General features: G+C 43.3%; 1 long non-coding RNA gene across 1 annotated transcript in view; it reads left to right on the top strand.

The window, feature by feature from the left end:
- LOC125440883 overlaps positions 1 to 18,541 on the top strand; it is a 30,117-nt gene extending 11,576 nt beyond the window's left edge. Inside the window, exon 3 of the long non-coding RNA XR_007245759.1 lies at positions 18,509 to 18,541. This is a non-coding gene — a long non-coding RNA (uncharacterized LOC125440883). The remainder of the gene's footprint in view (positions 1 to 18,508) is intronic.
- The last annotated feature ends 498 nt before the right edge of the window (positions 18,542 to 19,039 follow it).

Here is a 19,039-nt window from a genome sequence, read left to right as displayed (position 1 = left end):
TGGAGCTGCGATATGGAAAGAGTTCAGTCATGCTTTCTCTATAGTATACTCGGCTTACCTCACTCAGTCCCATATGCTGCGGTCTGTTTGGAGGTGGGCCAACATCTACTCCATACAAGAGCATGGTGCATGACCTTCCAATTCTGGATACGATTGTGCTTTAACAACTGTCACAAAAGCTTTACCTACCAGGCTCTTTCTTTCATAGCCAAAACCGAGTGGTGGTCCTTTGTTGAGGCGAAAATCCATGAAATGGGTCTATCCTTGGATGCATTGGTTTTAATGAATGCCAATGAGCTAAAGCTGACTATCAAAAAGAGATTGTATGATCTCGAGTATAGTCACCTGATGCAGCAGGCTAATAAACGCTGCTCTCCCTTGCACTTGGGTATACCATTAAAACCCTATACCATGGCCAAGTATTTCCATTTTGGTCTTAGAACCCAAATTGCGGCGAGCCCTGACCCTTGCCAAGGTGCAATATTCTCCTTCAGCTACCACTCAGGGCAGAATACAGAAAGTGCCTTTTAATGAAAGATTTTTTGTCCCTGCAGTTCAACTACGAAGAATCAATCCAACACGTGATATTACACTGCCCGTTACACAGTTTAGCCAGGAATAAATATCTAAACCCGTGGTTAAAAGCCCCCATTGATAATATTAATCTATCGATTGTGGTAAAGATGTTGGAGTGTGATTCTGCAAGTGTATTGGAAGCGCTGGCTAACTTTTTGTGCTCTGTCATCAGCAAACGGTTATAACTGTACTGGAGATTGTATCATTACACTGAGGTCGCCATTTTTCTGGTATATTGCTGCTGTTTTAATTATGCCATTAAAGGTTTATATATATATCCAATGGGAGCTAATAGAAGATGGGGTTTACATCTTGGAGGGTCCATAACTTCGGACCCCCTGAACCAAAATTCACCAAACCTGGGTGGTATCATCAGGAGAGTCTCCTAAAGATACCCTGAAATTTTGGTGCTGTTAGCTTAACAATTGCACCCCTGACAGCAGGCACCCCCCAAATTTCCCCAGATTCTCCTTTTAAATCCACCCCCTCCGGCATGGATTTAAAGGGAGAATCTGAGGTCCCCAGTTTAAACATTGAAAGTGATGCTGTTTCAGGGTGGGGGATATTCCACCCCCAAACAGCATCACTTTCAATGTTGTTTTAACTGGGGACTCCAGATTCTCCCTATAAAGTGGATTTAAAAGGAGAATCTGGGCTCCCTAGCTTAAACACCATTGAAAATGATGCTGTTTGGAAGTGGATTCCAGCATCACAGTGGCCGCCCATGGTGGGTTTTTTGGTTTTTTTTTGCAAAACTCAGCTTTCGCACTGGGCTCCATTTTCCCCAGCTACACCTCTGCCCAGAGGGGAGGGAAGAAGGGACTGCTGGCTGCCAGCTGGGAGCCCAGCCAGTGGGTGGGCAAAGTGGATGGGTCAGGGGAGTCTGCAGTCCCTGGCCACGACCAAACAAGGTGGGCTGTTAGGGGTGATGGCTGCAGTCCATTTGACCCCATATGTCCCCCTGGGCGGTACGCCCCTGTGTGGGGGAGATGGCAAACAAAAAAATTCCTCCCTCTCTCTGTAAAAAAAAACACTTTTATGGCAGTATTACAATATATAACATGCTCCTCAGTCAAAGATCTGTCCTTATCATACTCTCTGAAATCCCTCTTAACTGGATATGGTTGAACCTGGAGAACCATGTATCCAAAGTATGCACTCTGCCATGGCATGGTGGACCTTCTCTAGAGATGTTAGGTGTATAGACTCTTCAGCTGGAAGTTAACATATACGTCAGTTTCATATTAGCATGAAATCTTAATCCAAAAATTGCAAATGAAACCTTCTATCTTAGGAGCAAAACATTTTTTACTTCTTACTTGCAGAAGATTTCTCCCTCCCTTAAAAACAGTGGCTCATTATGCATGCTACACTTGCTCTGTGGCTGCCAGTTCCATAGTGTGGTCTCCGGCTGTGAAGTGTCCGTGGACGAGCTGAGCTGCCATTTTGCTCACTGCTGCCTTTCTTTTGGTTTCCCATCTTTGATTAGCATGATTCATTGGATCAAAGATAGATCGATAGATCTTCACTGCTAATGCTAAAAAAGGCCAATCAGATTGCTATTTTAATGTAATGGTGGAACTAGTAAAACTACTGCTGCCCACCACTTCCTTGTTTCTGTTCCCTGATGCTTTTTTGGGGGTAAGGATGTTGCTGACTTTTTAACTTTTTAAAATGACTTCTGTGTTGCTTTGCTGCATCAGTAGATCTTTACACTCATTTTAATCACTATCTCAAATGGCATAATTGGGGTGGGAAAAGGTGGGGAGGAGCAAGGAAAGCTAAGGAGGGAGTAACACATCCATTTATTTCATGTTCCCTGCATGTTCAGGGGAAAAGGTTGCACTATCCCCACTTTTGGAAACGGTGGGGATTCTCTCATCTGCAGTGCAGTGAGTTTGGGAGCAGGGGAAATGCGTGCACAATTACAAATCTGACCCGAAGGTAATGTATCATTGCTGTGGAGCAGACCACGGTGCACAGATGGCCAACAACAACCCACTTCGGGATGTCACCAAGATTTCTAGGTGCCAGCTATAAATGAGAAGTTCAGATCTGAGTTTCATGGCAGTGTGTGTAGCTGTTTGTCTTTTTTCATCATTAATAATTATTATCTTGGCATACAGAAAAGGAATCAAATTTCACCTTATAATTGCAAACTACCCGTGTTTCCCCGAATATAAGACAGTGTCTTATATTAATTTTTGCTCCCAAAGATGCGCTATGTCTTATTTTCAGGGGATGTCTTATATTTCTGTATTCTGTTCGTCAGGCATGCTTCCAAACAAAAACTTTGCTACGTCTTATTTTCCGGGGATGTCTTATATTCGGGGAAACAGGGTATATTGTTTGAAGAGAGAAACCATGTCTTAAATCTGTCAGGGACTCTGGGACTCATAACCTCGATGTCTGTGGCCTGAAGTAAAAAAAAACTAGTCAGCAGTCTTAGAATAAAGGTGCTCAGAGCTCCAGGCATAGAATGGAATAAATATACAGAAAACGGAACAAAGATTTGCTAAAATTGGCCACCTTTGCTGTTAGGATGTCTTCGAAGTGGCCAGACTTAGAGTAAATATCTGGAACTTGGCCTTTTTTCCTTGGCCTGATCAACAGACAGGGGTATGTTGCTGAAATATTCAGGCTCTACTTCAGCATTTGGCTAGCTTGAGTTTTCATTTCCATCAGTGAACTTAGCAAGTTCCCTGGGCTGAAAATGCCCTTCCTAGATCTGCAGGTGAGCATAGTAGCCCACTGCCCTGTCTCTGCCTTTCCAGAGCTTCCCTTTGCATTGTTGTCAACAGGCCCTTTTCCTTTGAAAAGGAAGCAGCAGGAGCAGCAGTGGCGTAGGAGGTTAAGAGCTCGTGTATCTAATCTGGAGGAACCGGGTTTGATTCCCAGCTCTGCTGCCTGAGCTGTGGAGGCTTATCTGGGGAATTCAGATTAGCCTGTGCACTCCCACACATGCCAGTTGGGTGACCTTGGGGTAGCCACAGCTTCTCGGAGCTCTCTCAGCCCCACCTACCTCACAGGGTGTTTGTTGTGAGGGGGGAAGGGCAAGGAGATTGTAAGCCCCTTTGAGTCTCCTGCAGGAGAGAAAGGGGGGATATAAATCCAAACTCCTCCTCCTCCTCCTTTGGGGAGATCAAAATAACTATGATATATTAATCTTGTATTGTAGTTCTGTGATGCTGTATATCTCTATATTACTGTTAAATCAGTCTTTACTTTCTGGGATGAAACTTAATAGGTACACTTCAGATACTTTTTACAGTTTGTGTTTGTGAATCTGAATGAAAATACAGTCTAAAAATAAAACTAAATGAATAAAAAGTCTATCTTGGGTCACTTTCTGCACTTGCAGGAATCATCTGTTCATCAGAACAATGTTATACACAAACATAGAACAATAAATCTCAATTATTTATGCATTTTCTAATGTACACTTCAGTGGTGTGCAGAAGTCCAGGATGTGAGAGATTCTGTTGTCTCATTCTTCATTCACAAAGACAGCTTCCATGGAGTGCAGTAAAACACACAAAGGACTCTTTGAATCCATCGTATTTTTTTCCCTACACATATAATTTCTCGTAAAAGATTCTTTGAGCTTTAGAACCTAGAAATACTGTAAACCAGTGATCTTCAATGGGCTGAAGGCTTCATCCTCCCACTTGGCTGATTGTGCACTAACCAGTAAGTGGGAGAAATAGTACAATACAAAGTTGTTTGCTTGTGTGTGAACACCATATGCAGCGATCCCAACTCAATTAGTTTTTAGATTATGCTATCTGGGATGGCGACAGCAATCCTTTCCTCTGGTGTTTGGAATAGCAGAAATCACTATGGGAATAGATAAATTCCTTGTGGTATGTGCATATTAGTTATGTGAGTACCCAGAACATCTCTCATCATTGTAAGTCATCTTAGAAATAAAACAAGTAGGGACTTTATAGGTCCCATACTATATTTACATTTTTAATATCTTAATTAATCTTCAGGCTTTTATTCACCCCCACAAGGCCTCTGTCTTCTGTGTTGATTAGCATGTTTCCATTTAACTTAATTTGTTTCCTTGTGAATGGGATCTGTCATTACATTACAGGAATGTGGAACTTGAAAGTGGTAAGCAATTGGGATGTTTGACTTGGGTGTATTCGGTCACTTTTTTGTGGTTGTTGTTAAATAGATGCAAACATATCATTGGGATTTCATATTTGATTTTAAAAAATTGTTCTGATATATATGGGATGAATACAATATCCTTTATGAAAATCAGAATCATTTTACCCTTTGAAGTATTTCTGCAAAGAAACAGGTTTGAAAATTATTTACTATGTCCCATTATGCACGGAATGCTTACCTTGGGACTCTTCTCTGCGCAGTGGGCTTGCAGAGGGCTCTCCTCGCATTTCTCTGTTGACCCGTGAGGAGTTTCTGCCTCCTTTCCCTTGAGTTTTTCTGCAAAGAGCTCTCCAGACCTGGTTCTCTGAACTCTGCCCATCAACTGATCCTAAAGGCACAGATCTCATTACATCTCAAGACAGCTGACCCCTCCCCCTTCTGCCTTTATTGACACATCATTAGGTTATTAGCAGCAGATTATTACCTAAAATATAATGGAAGGGATAATTTGTATCTGTTGAATGTAAATCAGCTACCAGAATTATGATGAAATAACCAACAATGGTCATCAGTAAACATTTTGTTGCTTGCATCTTTTCCCCATTTTTGAAAAAAGTATGTGTATTATTGAAGGCTTTCACAACCAGAATCAATTGGCTGTTGTGGGTTTTCCAGGCTGTGTGCCCATGGTCTAGTAGTTTTTGCTCCAAATGTTTTGCCTGCAACCATGACTGGCATCTTCAGAGGCACGTCACATTAAGATGCCCCAGAGAGAAACAAACTTACCGTGACATCTTATCTCTGAAGATTACAACCAGAATCAACTGGCTGTTGTGAATTTTCCAGGCTGTGTGACCATGTCTGATAGTTTTTGCTCCTAACATTTCACCTGCATCTATGGCTGGCATCTTCAGAGGCATATCATGGTAGGATGTGTATCTCTTTGTGGCATCTTTATGTGACATGCCTCTGAAGATGCCAGCCCAAGGCCACACAGCCTGGAAAGCCCACAACAGCCTGGGTGTAGGTCACTTGAAGCCAGGGCACAAAGAATAGAGCTTGGGAAGCAGCAATTAAAGACCAAGCTGGACATTTTTCTGTACATGGGATACTCTGTCCCTGTAATTCTATTTCTGCATTGAAAGGGGACAGGGATTGATTGGTGGGACATTCCTGTAAAAAGATAAGCACTGTTACTGTTACCTGCAGGAAATGGTTGGAAGAAAGGTGTAAGACCTGGGCTCATTCCGCACATGCAGAATAATGCACTTTCAAACTGGTTTCAGTGCTCTTTGAAGCTGTGCGGAATGGCAAAATCCACTTGCAAACAGTTGTGAAAGTGGTTTGAAAATGCATTATTTTGCTTGTGCGGAAGGGGCCCTGGAAACTTTTACCTACTCTATTCATTTTCTTGCTAGAAAAAAATATTTCTGGTGAGATTGCTGTATAGTTCCAGATTGCTGTATAATTCATAGGAAGTTGCAGAATGTCGACAGGAGTCTTACCCAAATGCAGGGGAAACGAGATTTGGAATCAGTCTGTGGAAAATATCACTTTCAGTATATAAAGTGACTTGATTGAGCAAAGTAAGGACACATCTTTTCCCCCCTGTAAATTTAAAATAGGGAATTAACACTGTGAAAGAGGACCACATCTGATGATGGTTATGCAGCCATTTTGCTTTCTCTTTACCCCTCTCCCCCAATACAATTCTACAATTCTGTAGTACAAGTCTTCTTGTTTTTAAGTTATCTCTGACATGCAGCCTTCCCATCTTGGCTTCCAGGAGTACCAGATCCCCTATTTTCAAGCCATTCTTGTGCAACCCGCCCGCCCCTACTAACTCTCCAAAATAAGAGGTTCGTCTCCTGAGGACAACTCCACGTCGCAGAGTATAATCCTTAACATATTTCCCTCCCCCTCTTCTGCTTTCAAATAGCTGGGGACCGTGAGTGAGAACTCCCTTTGTTTCATGTAGTGTGCATTTCAGGGAAAGAATGTAACAGAGTAGAAAATGAAGAAAGACATAAAAAGAATCCCAGCTCAAGGAGGTCAGATCCATCACAGACTTAGCATTGCCTTCAAAGATGTCTGGGACAGGTGGCAGTTCAAGACAATCAGAGGAGAAGCATCCGCTAACGCTGAGATAAGGGATTCTCACAGAATCCTGCTATCTGGTCCCAGGTTGCTTTGATGTAACTCTGCTAGAGAAGACTTCTGGGAGTAGGGTACTGCTACCTTCGGCAATAGGCGGCGATTCTTGATCCTTTAAAGGTCTTATTACTGCGGTCCTCGAGGATTCATCCTCTTTAAGGTTTACATGGAAATGGTATTGTTGAAGGACCAGCTAAGGGACCTTGGTCCCACCTGCACAAAACAATGTTATATTCTTTCAGTCTCCTGTTTCCCTGTTCTCTTTCCTTTTCTGTGTTATCAGTGTTTGTCTGAAAGCTAAAACCCCAATCAGCTAAGCCTGTCTTCTTCCCTCTTTTGTTGTTTCTGGGTATTTTTGTTGAGCACAGCTTGAGCAGGTCTTTACCGGCACCAAAGCACTAGCAGGTAACTTCTAGTATCTGGGCTTAGTTAGCTTGCAGATTTCTGCTGGTTCTCTCTCTCTCTCTCTCTCCCCCCCCCCTCTCTCTCCCTCCCCCTTTTCTATCTACTTTTTCTCTCTTTGATTACTTCTGGGCAGTATAAAAAAATCCAGACATCGTGTTATATCACTGAAACACTATTTCCTATGTGAGCACACTTAGGACTGGATCTAGTATTCAGACAGGAATTTAAAACACATAATGTTTCGAGTCTAGCAATAGCCACGTGTAAGGGAAGTAGCATGCACAATTAGAAGCCTGTAGGTTGGAGATACATGTTTGCAACCGCATTGCAAGGCAGGTGGGAACGCACACGATTTTAGTGCAGAAGGGAGATTGTATCAGGGGTTTTGCATTCAGATAGGTATCACCGCACAGAGGCACATCTGAAACCTTCCACTCTGCAACTCCAGAGTGGTTCTCTGTCCAGAAACACAGTTTACCTACAGAAGTGTACTTTCCCCTGTGAAACTCCTTTGCTGGATCAGCGTAATTAGGGTAAGTCATTCGTTCTAAAGGTGTAAAACTGACTTTGCTGCAATTGCAGCCCTTGTTCAAAGTTGCAGATTCCCGAGTACTCCCTAAGCGCTGTGATCAAGAATGAAAACAACCTGCGCTTCTACGCAGTAGAGATTGCAGATTCAGTGGAAGAGCTTCATTTTAATATCGGCAAGGCAAAACCTGGTATGTGGCTAGCCACCCTAGAGAAGTTGTCAAGATGTGCTTGACAACTGGATTGTATTAGGACCCATGGGGTTGTGATCGCTGAAGCAGAGCGCTGCTGCTGCGTTAGCCACTGTTACCCTTGCCTGGTGTGACGCTGGAGTTGCACAAAGCAGAAAGTTGGCACAGAAATCAGTGGCAAGTGGGTGAAACTGGACTAGGAATGACTCACCTGTCCTAACAAAATGTTGACCATTGTGAAATCAGCTATGCTGACTCCTCCTGAAATGAGCCTCTTGGAAGGTCTTTGATGAGCCATTTGTGGCAGAACAGAAATTTAAGAACTATCTAGTACCCTGTTTCCTCGAAAATAAGACATCCCCTGAGAATAAGACGTAGTAGAGGTTTTGCTGAAGTGCCAAATATAAAGCATCCCCCGAAAGTAAGATGTAGCGAGGTTTTTGTTTGGAAGCATGCCCGTCGAACAGAACACCAGAACATGCAGCTGTGGAGCGGAAAAATGAGACATCCCCTGAAAATAAGACATAGCGCATCTTTGGGAGCAAAAATTAATATAAGACACTGTCTTATTTTCGGGGAAACACGGTAGCAGTTGACCTGCCCTTTTCGCAAGGTCAGGAGCCGCGTGGCATAGTGGTTAAGTTCTTGCACTGCCACTCACACAGTCAGGAGTTCGAGCCCCCTGTGGGTCAGATATCCTGGCAGCCATCCATTTCTTGGTCAGTAAATGAGTACCTAGCTCATAGCTAGGGGGTAAAGAATAGCTGGGGAAAGCAATGGCAAAGTACCCCACAAAAGAGGGCCTATGAAATCACTGCTCGCAGTGGTACCCCAGGGTCGAACATGACTGAAGGGGAAACTTTACCTTTTACCTTTCTCAAGGAGACCAAGGCAGTATCCTTGACTTTACCTCCTAGTTTTCACAACCATCTTCAGAGGTGGGTTAGGCTTACAGTGGGTGACTGGCTCAAGGTCATGCCACGAGTTCCCATGACAGAACGAGGGTTTGAACCTGGATCTCCCTCATCCTAGTTCAGGACTTCGCTAACTGCTCCACACCGGCTCTCAAAATAATATGCAGCAGAAAGTGGTTGTAATAACGTTGCTCTGAAATACATCTGCTCCACTTCCCTTATTCGGGATGTTTATGTAGTACAATCCGCTTCGTGTTTACAGTTGGGTGAGCAACTGTAAATATATAATTAATCTGTCTCATCACTTAATGGCAAGATCTTCACATCGAGGAAACTGGTGCTTAAGTGCACTGTATGCCGTTCACAGTTTCCGTAATTTCCAAACTCATTAATCAGGCATTAGCAAACTTACATATCACCCCAGTGCAGCACATGTAATTGCAGCTCTAAAACAAGCAAACAAATAAAGATACGCGCAGTAGAAGGCGGCAAAAAAGTACATTCTTCAAAAGAGCAGCTCGGGTTACATCAGGCGCATGAAGGATGCAGGAATAGTTTTCTCACGAGACAGATATTTGCATATTATTGAGTTATATGAAACATTACAGTTACTGAACATTTTATAGTGATCTTTGGGTTTTCCTTCTTTATGAGCTGCTTTGTGAGTGAATCTTTGATTGAAAAGGGGGTCAACAATCAATAATTAGAATGTTATCTGTGTATGTTCTTGTTCAGAGTCCAAGTTGTTAGGATGCAGTTCATTTTTACATCCACATAATGTGCTGTACTATCATGACCAGGATCTAAAGAGCTGCTTAGACCAACCTGAACTGTTCTGCCCCCCCCCCCCCCGACAACTTAATCCCTCAGGCTGTATCCAAGAGTGCTTTTTTTAAAAACAAGAAATAGTTTAAAGCCTTCCCAATGTCTTTAATAGCATTAATTTTTTTGTCTGTCAAGAGTGATCATGGCCGCATTTGTAATGCATTCCTTTGATACTTGTTCTAAACTTTTCTTTGATACTTGTTCTAAACTTTTCTTTATTTGTAGACTTTTGTTTCTTACCTTTTAAATTGGGTTTACAATTTTTTTTCTTAAATACTTTCACGTTAGCTACATAGTTGTTGTTAAATGTAACCGACTGATCACATATAGCAGATGTCTCTTCATTATTATTAATATAGTTTCTTAGAAAAAAATGTCATCACTAAAATCTTCTGTTAAGTCATTAATTTTCTATAACCCTGTTTTGGGGGCTTCTGTGAGGGACTGAGGGTTTTTTTGTCCCGGGAAATCGCAGTTCAGGGCTGGGGTGGTTACTTGTCAAAGCACCAGATGTGGTAACAATTGATATCTGAATATTCTAGAGCAGCCATTCTCAACCAGGGTTCCGTGGTACCCTGGGGTGCCATGAGCATGTCCCAGGGGTACCACGGCAACTCTACTGCCCCCCCTCATTTTTGTGGTGTCTCCCACCGGCACCAGCAAGGACATGGAGCTGGCCCATGGGGCAGGGCCTGCCACAAGGTCAGCAGCCATCACGACCCCCAGTGCTTCCCTTCACCCTGGGAGGGGAAGGTGGGGTGTGTGGCAAGCAGGGGCAATGAGAGGGGAAGGTGGAGGGTGGCGGCAGGGGTACCGCGAGATATGAAGAGTGAGGTCAAGGGTACCCTGACCTCGAAAACGTTGGGAAACACTGTTCTAGAGTATGAACTAAAGGTTTACACTTCTGTCCCTGAGACAGATTGGCCATTTAGCTTACAGAAAACCCCCTCAATGGGCCATTGCCTCTGGCAGCCTAGAGCAAGAAGAGACAAATCTCAGTAGCTCCACCCAAACTGCAGGGGCCATTCACCTCTGTCTTGGTCATTGGATCCCCATGATGGGACTCAGCACACCCCATTGATTCCTCCGACAGGAGGAGGCAACAGGTGAGCTAACCCCATTGCAGGGCACCACTGGCCCCGTTTGGGCAGACTGTTTTGGCAGACGGTCTGTCTTGCTCTTGGCCTGTTTGAATTTCCCTGTCTGGCCTAAAACTGAACACACATCTTGAATGGAAGAAAGGTGGATTATGTGTAATAAACAAACACAAGTCAATTGTGGGCCATTGAGGCCAGGTGGATGGAGGATTTGCCTGGAATCTGGGAGACCCAAGCTCAAATACCCTCTCTGCTGTGGAAGCTTTCTGGGTAACTTTGGGCAAGTCACACACTGCCCAGTCTACCTCACAGGGTTGCTGTGAGAATAGAAATAGGAGAATGATGTATGCTTGTTTGGACCCTTTTAGGAAGAAAAGTGGGGTATAAATGAAGTATATAAATTAAATACAGTGGAACCTCGGTTTTCATTGCCTTTGGTTTTTTCGGTTTTCATCTATTTTTTCAGTGAAAAATTTGCCTTGGTTTTCATTGATTTGCAGTAAGGTGCAGGGGTTTGTGGAGAAAAATCACCCAGGCCCTTTCCCCACTTACCTTAAGCCCCGCGCTACTCTCCTAAAGTAGCGCGGGGTCCAGCTGCACTCCCCACTTCAGGGGCGGCGAGAGCGCAGCCGCCCCGACGCTGCCTCTCTCACGCCCCCTCAGCGCGCGTAATTCCTGGCGCCTTTCCAAATGGCGTCCGCGGTGTTGTGGGGAAGCTGGGAATTGCGTGCAGCAACCCTCCGATAAGGGTAAGTGTGGAAAGGGCCCCAGACAAAACTGTTGCAGGCTGTGTCTGCAACTTGTTTAATGATAATGTCTTGCCCCATTTCAGACAAATCTTAAAGAGGCGTCAGAAACAGACCTCTTTGGACAGCTTTCTGGTGCGACATTGGTCCACTGGCTCTGAAGCTGGTCCTAGTGTTATTGTTTGTTACTGTTTTCAGCATTAAACACTATGTTTATTCACCAAGAATAATCCGTGCTTAGAACGGATTAATTGGATTTACATTGATTCCTATGGAAAAGTTTGCCTCTTTTTTAATCGGTTTCGGTTTTCATCGATTCTTGGACGGATTGCCAACGAAAACTGAGGTTCCACTGTAGATCTATTCGTCGAAGTCTAAAATGGACTTCTCGCTTACAAGACAAGGATGTGAAAGGTGTAAGAAAGAGCCCTTTCCTTCTTCTGCCTATTTTATGGAGTGGGGGATCGATGGGAATATGAACCCACATTATACAGTGTTGATGTACTGCTCTGTGTGGGAACGTTGTGAATTTGTGCCTCTTGCTATGTTTGCAAGTGCCCGGCTCTAAGTACCTAACCAAATATCTATTTCATCCTCCTTGCCCTTTTACTATTAAGAAGTAAAGGAGGCCGGCAAATTAAATTTCTTTGTAGTGCCCCATCAAGAACCTGAGCTATAGATAATAGGTAGCCTCACCCATGTGTTTTAATAAAATTAGTTTACAGCTTTGGATGTCCGTGAGCAAATGCATGCAATTACTTGGAGAATTCCTCCAGCGTTTGCCTGGGTTTAAATCTCTCCCTAAATCTTCTCAGCTGGGAGTTAGGCAAGTCCTTCCGTGCCACGGAATCCGGGCTTTGTTCTCCTGTTCCGTTTGGCTCAACCTGGAATAATTCAGAAATGTATTAGATAGATTGCTGCTCCCAGAAGGCCTAATGGAATAACCTTCACTCCCAGCCTTTGGGAAATAGGCTCACAATCAGGCAGATTTCTCGATTAGAGGAAGGACTAACTGTGCGCAAATTGCTCTGTAACAATTTGCAAGTGGTCCTCTTTAGAAATTATTTGCAGAAGGAAAGCTGATAGATGTATAAGCAAAGCAGCGGGCCCTGGGAAAGCTACGGGGTCCTCAGTCTTTTCCCATTGCTCCCCAATTAGCGTCCAAAAATGTGGTTTTGCATTCTGTTGATAGCCAATGCCGGGAAGTTTGGCTGCAGCTGTTTAGTAAAATCAATGAAATGTTATATCTAACCCACGCTTCTTTTTTAAAAAATTGCCTATTTAATATACATAGTTAAGTTAAGCTAGCTGGAACAGACTGGTGTTAACCTCGCGCTGTCAGTTTTTATTTGGGTAAATTTTTTGACTACGTGCAACAAAGGAATGGAAGTGATTGTGCGTAATGTTGTTGTGACTCCAGGTGTTTTCTGGTAAAATTATTCAATAAATCAAAATCAGGCCTCTTGCTGTAGGTATTGTTTAGAATAGGATATTTAAAAGACTGTCAGTCGCTTTTCATTGATTGAACAAGACACTGGAGCCCGGCAAAGAATGGGTTGTATTTTGATGAATGGCTGTGTTAGGAAACCAAGTCTAGGGACACTGTAAAGAGCTGTTCATATTTTACTTGCATTAAAAAAAAGAAAAGAAAACTTATAAGCTTGGGTTGCATAAAGGACGTAACTTTTACATATGCCTTCAAAACTGCTCATCTGAAACTTTAGCTTTATAATGATAGAAAATCTCCCCTCTGCGTTAAAGAATGCATTGCGACTTGTGTTTGTTGGCTTGGAACTGATTATCTCTTTCGTTAATTAGACAGTTTTAGCCCCAAACTGTCTAAACCACACAGGGATGTATTATTGTATTTGTTATGGTTAGGAATTGTAGGCTTGGGCTTTCTTGGAAATGCACTGAAATTGTTGGTCCCCGGTCTCTTCCAGAAGGACTCTACAGTTCTAACATGTTTCTAAAATTAGAGGAATTACATGGGAACAAGAGATAAGAGGATTAGGCTTTCTCGGTTCCGTGCACATGCACACAAACATGTCTCCAAGGCCTTGTTCTCATATTTTCTTCTTGGGGCACCTTGGATGTATGAATCAGAATGATATCCAGATCCTTTTGTCTTACCGGGATCATATCTGAGCTTGCCAGATATTTTAGTCCTTGTTTTCTCTTCAAGTGGAAACCGAGGCCAGGACAAAATCTGTCTAGTGCACGTTTATCCCACCCTTCCTCCAAGGAGATCTGGGTAGTGTAATTGGTTCTCCCCTCCTCATTTTGCTCTCACTAGTGAGGTAGGAAGTGAGGAATTAAGAAAATGTCACCCACCCATGGTGGACTGAGGATTTAAACCTAATCTGAAACTCTCACTAACATATCTAACTATCACAAATGTAACCAATGGCTAAGTTTTGGAAGCCTGCTGCTCAGAACAGCCCGTCTCTCCATCTTTCACCTCCACTATTCCTTAGAGCAGCAATTCCCAATCAGGGTTCCGTGGTACCCTGGGGTGCCATGAGCATGTCCCAGGGGTACTGCGGCAATGCTACCGGCCCCCCTCACTTTTGCGGTGTCTCCTGCAGGCACCAGCAAGGATATGGAGCTGACCCAGGGGGCAGGGCCTGCCACAAGGTCAGCAGCTACTTCCTACCCCCCACCCCACCCCATGCTTCCCTTCACCCTGGGAGGGGATGGTGGGGGTGGTGGCAAGCAGGGGAACTATGAGGGGTAGGTGGGGAGGATGGCAGGGGTACCATGAGATATGAAGAGTGAGACATCAAAAAGGTTGAAAAGCACTGCCTTAGAGCATAGGTGTCAAACTCGTGGCCCTCCAGATGTCATGGACTACACTTCCCATCATCCCCTGCCAGCATCATGCTGGCAGAGGATGATGGGAACTGTAGTCCATAACATCTGGAGGGCTGCGAGTTTGACGCCTGTGCCTTAGAGTCATCTAGTAATATAATTATATTTGTCACCATCCTATGAGTTTTCATGACTCCACTGTACTAAATTGACTGCTGCTTGCTGGGGAGGAAAGACTTGCAGAGTGGTGATTTTAGGTCAACATTTTTCTATGATCAGCTGTCACTAGAGGCAAAGGAAGAGGAAGAGAGACCGAGACCCTGTTTTTAGGTAACTGTATCCCCTGTAATACTTGCTTCCTGTCTGATAGCTACAAAGGTGGCAAAGAGTCTATCTGGGAATAGGCTGTATGATGTGGATAATGTTTAACCTGTTCTAAAAACATACACAGTAGGGAGAGGATGTCGTGACAATGTTTTATATAGTAATGAGGCTTATAGTGTCCAACTAGAAGATGATAGCGTGCCCCTTAGTCAGCCACAGAGGTGCACAGACCTTGCTTTTTGCCTTTTCAAAACACTGATCCTGCAGGTGAGCATAGCATGAGGTAATGGGGGGCTCCTGTTGCACCCTCATGCCACTTTCAAGAGTTGAAAAGGCCGCTGTTTTGAATTTTGAAAACATCCTGGCAACAAGAGCTCCTCATTCCTCTCTCCTGCGACCCGTGGCGGGATAAAGCCCCTTTGCTTTGAAAAACAAAAAGATCTAAAACGGCACGGCATCCTGTGGCAGACTCAGGATGTGGTTTCATCTAGTTTGGCCCTTAGGTAGCAGCTATGGCTACTTATCTATGGCCATGGGCTCTGTAGGTGACTCTCATGTCCCTCAGCCATAGATTCCATCTGCAGTAAGGGAACAATAATTTACTTTATAGGTTGCTGTAAGGATGAACTTGAACACTGAAAAGGTCTATATTAGTCCCAAGTGTTGCTGTTACCACTAGCACAGGGATCTTCAACCTGTGGCTCTCCAGATGTTCATGGACTACATGCTGGCAGGGGCTGATGGGATTTGTAGTCCATGAACATCTGGAGAGCCACAGGTTGCAGACCCCTGCACTAGCAAAAATGCCCCGGGGTTTTCACAGTGGTACCGTGCTTAATTTGAGAATAGTAAGAGCAGGGCTTCCCATTATCATTATTGGAGAAGACCCTTGACACATCTCTGTCCCAAAATTCCTTGAAAATGCAGAAACGTGCCATTGGCTTAGATGAGTGAACAGGCCCGTTCCCCAGTCTGCGGGAACTCTTGCAAGTTTTCTTGTTATTTGTTGTTTCTGAACCAAAGTTGCGTATCAAAGGAAATCCCTCTCAGTGTCAGAGGCAGAGTTGTTACAGTTACCATCGAAAGATGTTCAATTAGTGTGTGACTGATGTCAGTGAGGAAACATTCCACTGCTATTTTAGTGGTTTGCCTTAGAAGCTTGATGCTAACATGTAAAATTGCCTGTCAGCTGAAAGATTCTGTCATATAGTTCTGTGCATTTCATTTGGGACCCCATATAGGGCTGACATGAAAACCCTGCATTGAGGTGTGCGGTTGATCTGTAAAAGTTGACTTCTGTTGTGCCTTGGAATTGAATCTGGTGTAGAATCATGAGTATTTAAGTGGAACTGTACTCCAGATGTGTTTCTGATCAGAGACCTGTTTCACATATGAAGTGTCAATGGGTTTTTTTTTACTTCCATAGACTCAAGTTCACACGTAACACATATATTGATCCTTTTAAGGCTACCGTTCTCAAGTGTTTTAAGGGGAATGTGATTTTGTACATGTGTGCCTTCAGGATGCCCACAGGATTTTGCATATGCGTTTACATGCCCGTGTACAAAAACTAAAACGGCAACTAGCTGTTCAGTATTTTACAGTCCTGGGACAAGGTAATGACTTGGAACCTGCTGAAAGTTTCCATAGTCACAATAAATGGGGACGAGTTCGCTGATTCTCTCCTCCAGTAACAGCTTAAAACACCCACTGAAATGCTGTTCTTGGGGAATTCCTTAAATAGCTTGCGGAGAAATCTGTGGTGTCTCACGGGAGGGGGAACCTCCCCCAGCACCCATGAGAATTCTAGTTGGGATCCAAGCTATCATACTGATGATTTTACAGTGCCAATAATGAATTTGATAATCAAGTTGGAGAAGTTAACAGGTGAGGACAGTCCAGTGGTCCATATGAGGCCACAAGCAGTTTCCAGGTTTTGGAGCCGAACCAGCCTGGATTATTCAAAGTAATGAAAATTGTACAATACATTATGCAAAGTCATAAACAAAGTCATTCAAGTTAACTCAGGGCCTTTCCCCACTTACCTTCTGCTGCGTGCTACTCTCCCCAAATAGCGCGGGGTCCCACGGCACTCCCCACTACAGGGGCGGCGACAACGCAGCCGCCCTGAAGCTGCCGCTCTCGCGCCCCCTCCGTGTGCGTCATTCCTGGCGCTCTTCAAAACGGCTATCCATGTGCGGGGTCGTGGGGAAGCCCAGGCGCGTGCCAGAAATGACGCGCGCTGAGAGTAGCGCACAGCAAAGGGGAAACGACCAAAGTGGGGAAACGGCCTCAGTTCCAACCCACAAAATCTAGCCTTTAAGGTACAAGTTGAGTTTTCTGCACATAGACATTTATTTCACACACAAAATCTAGCTTTTAATGTACAATTTGAGTTGTCTGTATGCAGAAATGTATTTCAGACACACACGCACACACACACACACACACACACACACACACAAACCCCTTAGAACATATTTTAGTGGAGTATGAAATACCATCTGATTTAAGAGGAAGGCATTTGTCCTCGCTCTTGGCAGGTTATGTGAATTTACCATCTCAAAAATTGTCTAGTTTTTCCTTGAAGTTTTTTTTGTTGCTAAATATTGCCTCTAAGGTGGTTGGATTTTGATCTGTTCAAGGTCTTTGAATAAAAAGAACAGTAAGATCAGAAGAGAAGAATCACTATTTTTTTTTAGCATGGAACACACAAAGTACAGAGTAGGGAAAGCAAGTGGAAAACTAAACAGTTGCAGGTCGTCTTTGTTGGGTTACCACACAAGCATTCCCAGTTGCTTCAAAGATAGCAGGAAGTACCTGGAAGTCATCATGACAGGGGATTCTACAAAATGTGTTCCAAATGGAATGAAGTAGGAAGAGAGGACAGAAAATTTGATTTCTGTTTGTGTTAAGTACTATAATAAGCAAGCAGGTTACAAATCCAAAAGATAAGTTGCCCAGACTTGGTTTACTTTATGGATCCTGAATAAGCTGATACCAGTATTTATTGGGAATAAATTAGGTTCATCAATTTAAGGCAATTATTATTGGGAGGAAGATTAGGATCAGTACAAAAAGTCAGATTTAGCATGAAATGTAACCGAAACCTCATTGATATCAACTTGATCAGCATTTCACTCTTAAATAAAGTTAACATTTGCACTTAATTTACACTTTAGGAAACCATGCAGGTGAAACTCTTGTCTTCTCCTAATGGGGCAGGAGGTCATCTTGCTGGTGGCAGGAAATGATTTTACTTTCATTTCTGGTCTCCTTGAATGGGAGTTGCCCGTCCTCAGTCGTTTTCCACCTCAGAAAGGCAGAGCAGGGTTCTTTAGCTTTGCCTCTTTCCTGCTTGAATTTCAACACCTTCCTTCAACGCTTTTCAACTTTTAAACCTTCTTTCCCTATACCAGGGGTGGCCAACCTATGGCACTCCAGATGTTCATGGACTTCAATTCCCATGAGCCCCTGCCAGCATGGCCAATTGGCCCTATAGTATACTATCTTTTTCATTCTCTCTCTCATTCCCCCTCTCTTTACATTCTAATTTCTTTGCCAGTTTATTTGCTGACATACATAATTTTAAAATTAGTTGTCCTGTGTTAAACTGATTTCATTGGTCAAGTTACACTTGCTGTGTAGAAAACAGGTGTGCTGAATTAATGACAGATATTGTTATAGTTGGGCACATCTGGCTGAAATGAGCATATTCAAATTAGTAACATTTCTTTAGTCATCTAGAAGCTTATTTTTTAGGTCTTGTTATTATTATTTTTTTCAAAATTACATTGTCCCGTATGTTTCTTTTTCAGATTCAGCCCCTGCTTTGAATTCTATAAAGTACTGTAAGTAACCTTCTTTGTTGTATATGGTTCAATACAATTAATTTTAATGTGCATTTATGTGTTTCTGTCTTGTATTTTTTAAATATTTTGGGAACAAACACTGCACCATTTATCATTAATGGATATTTAAAATAAGATAAGATATTTAAAATAAGATAAGATAAGAGATAAGAAATTTTGCCCTTCAGAAATCTTAGCTAAGTCAGTTTTAGCTAAAATGGTTAAACATAGCTAGTTAAACATGGTCAATATTTAGATGAGAGACCGACAAAGAATGCCTGGGTCACTATGCAGAGACAAGCAATGGCAAACCACCTCTAAACAGCCCTTTCCTGGAAAACCCTATGGCAGTGGTGGCAAACCTTTGGCACTCCAGATGTTATGGACTACAATTCCCATCAGCCCCTGCCAGCATGGCCAATTGACCATGCTGGCAGGGGCTGATGGGAATTGTAGTCCATAACATCTGGAGTGCCAAAGGTTCGCCACCACGGCCCT

Source organism: Sphaerodactylus townsendi, linkage group LG11 (assembly GCF_021028975.2).
Source record: "Sphaerodactylus townsendi isolate TG3544 linkage group LG11, MPM_Stown_v2.3, whole genome shotgun sequence".
Classification (NCBI taxonomy): Eukaryota; Metazoa; Chordata; class Lepidosauria; order Squamata; family Sphaerodactylidae; genus Sphaerodactylus; species Sphaerodactylus townsendi.
Note: the sequence above shows the minus strand (reverse complement) of the source record. Positions and strands in the feature narration are given on the sequence as shown.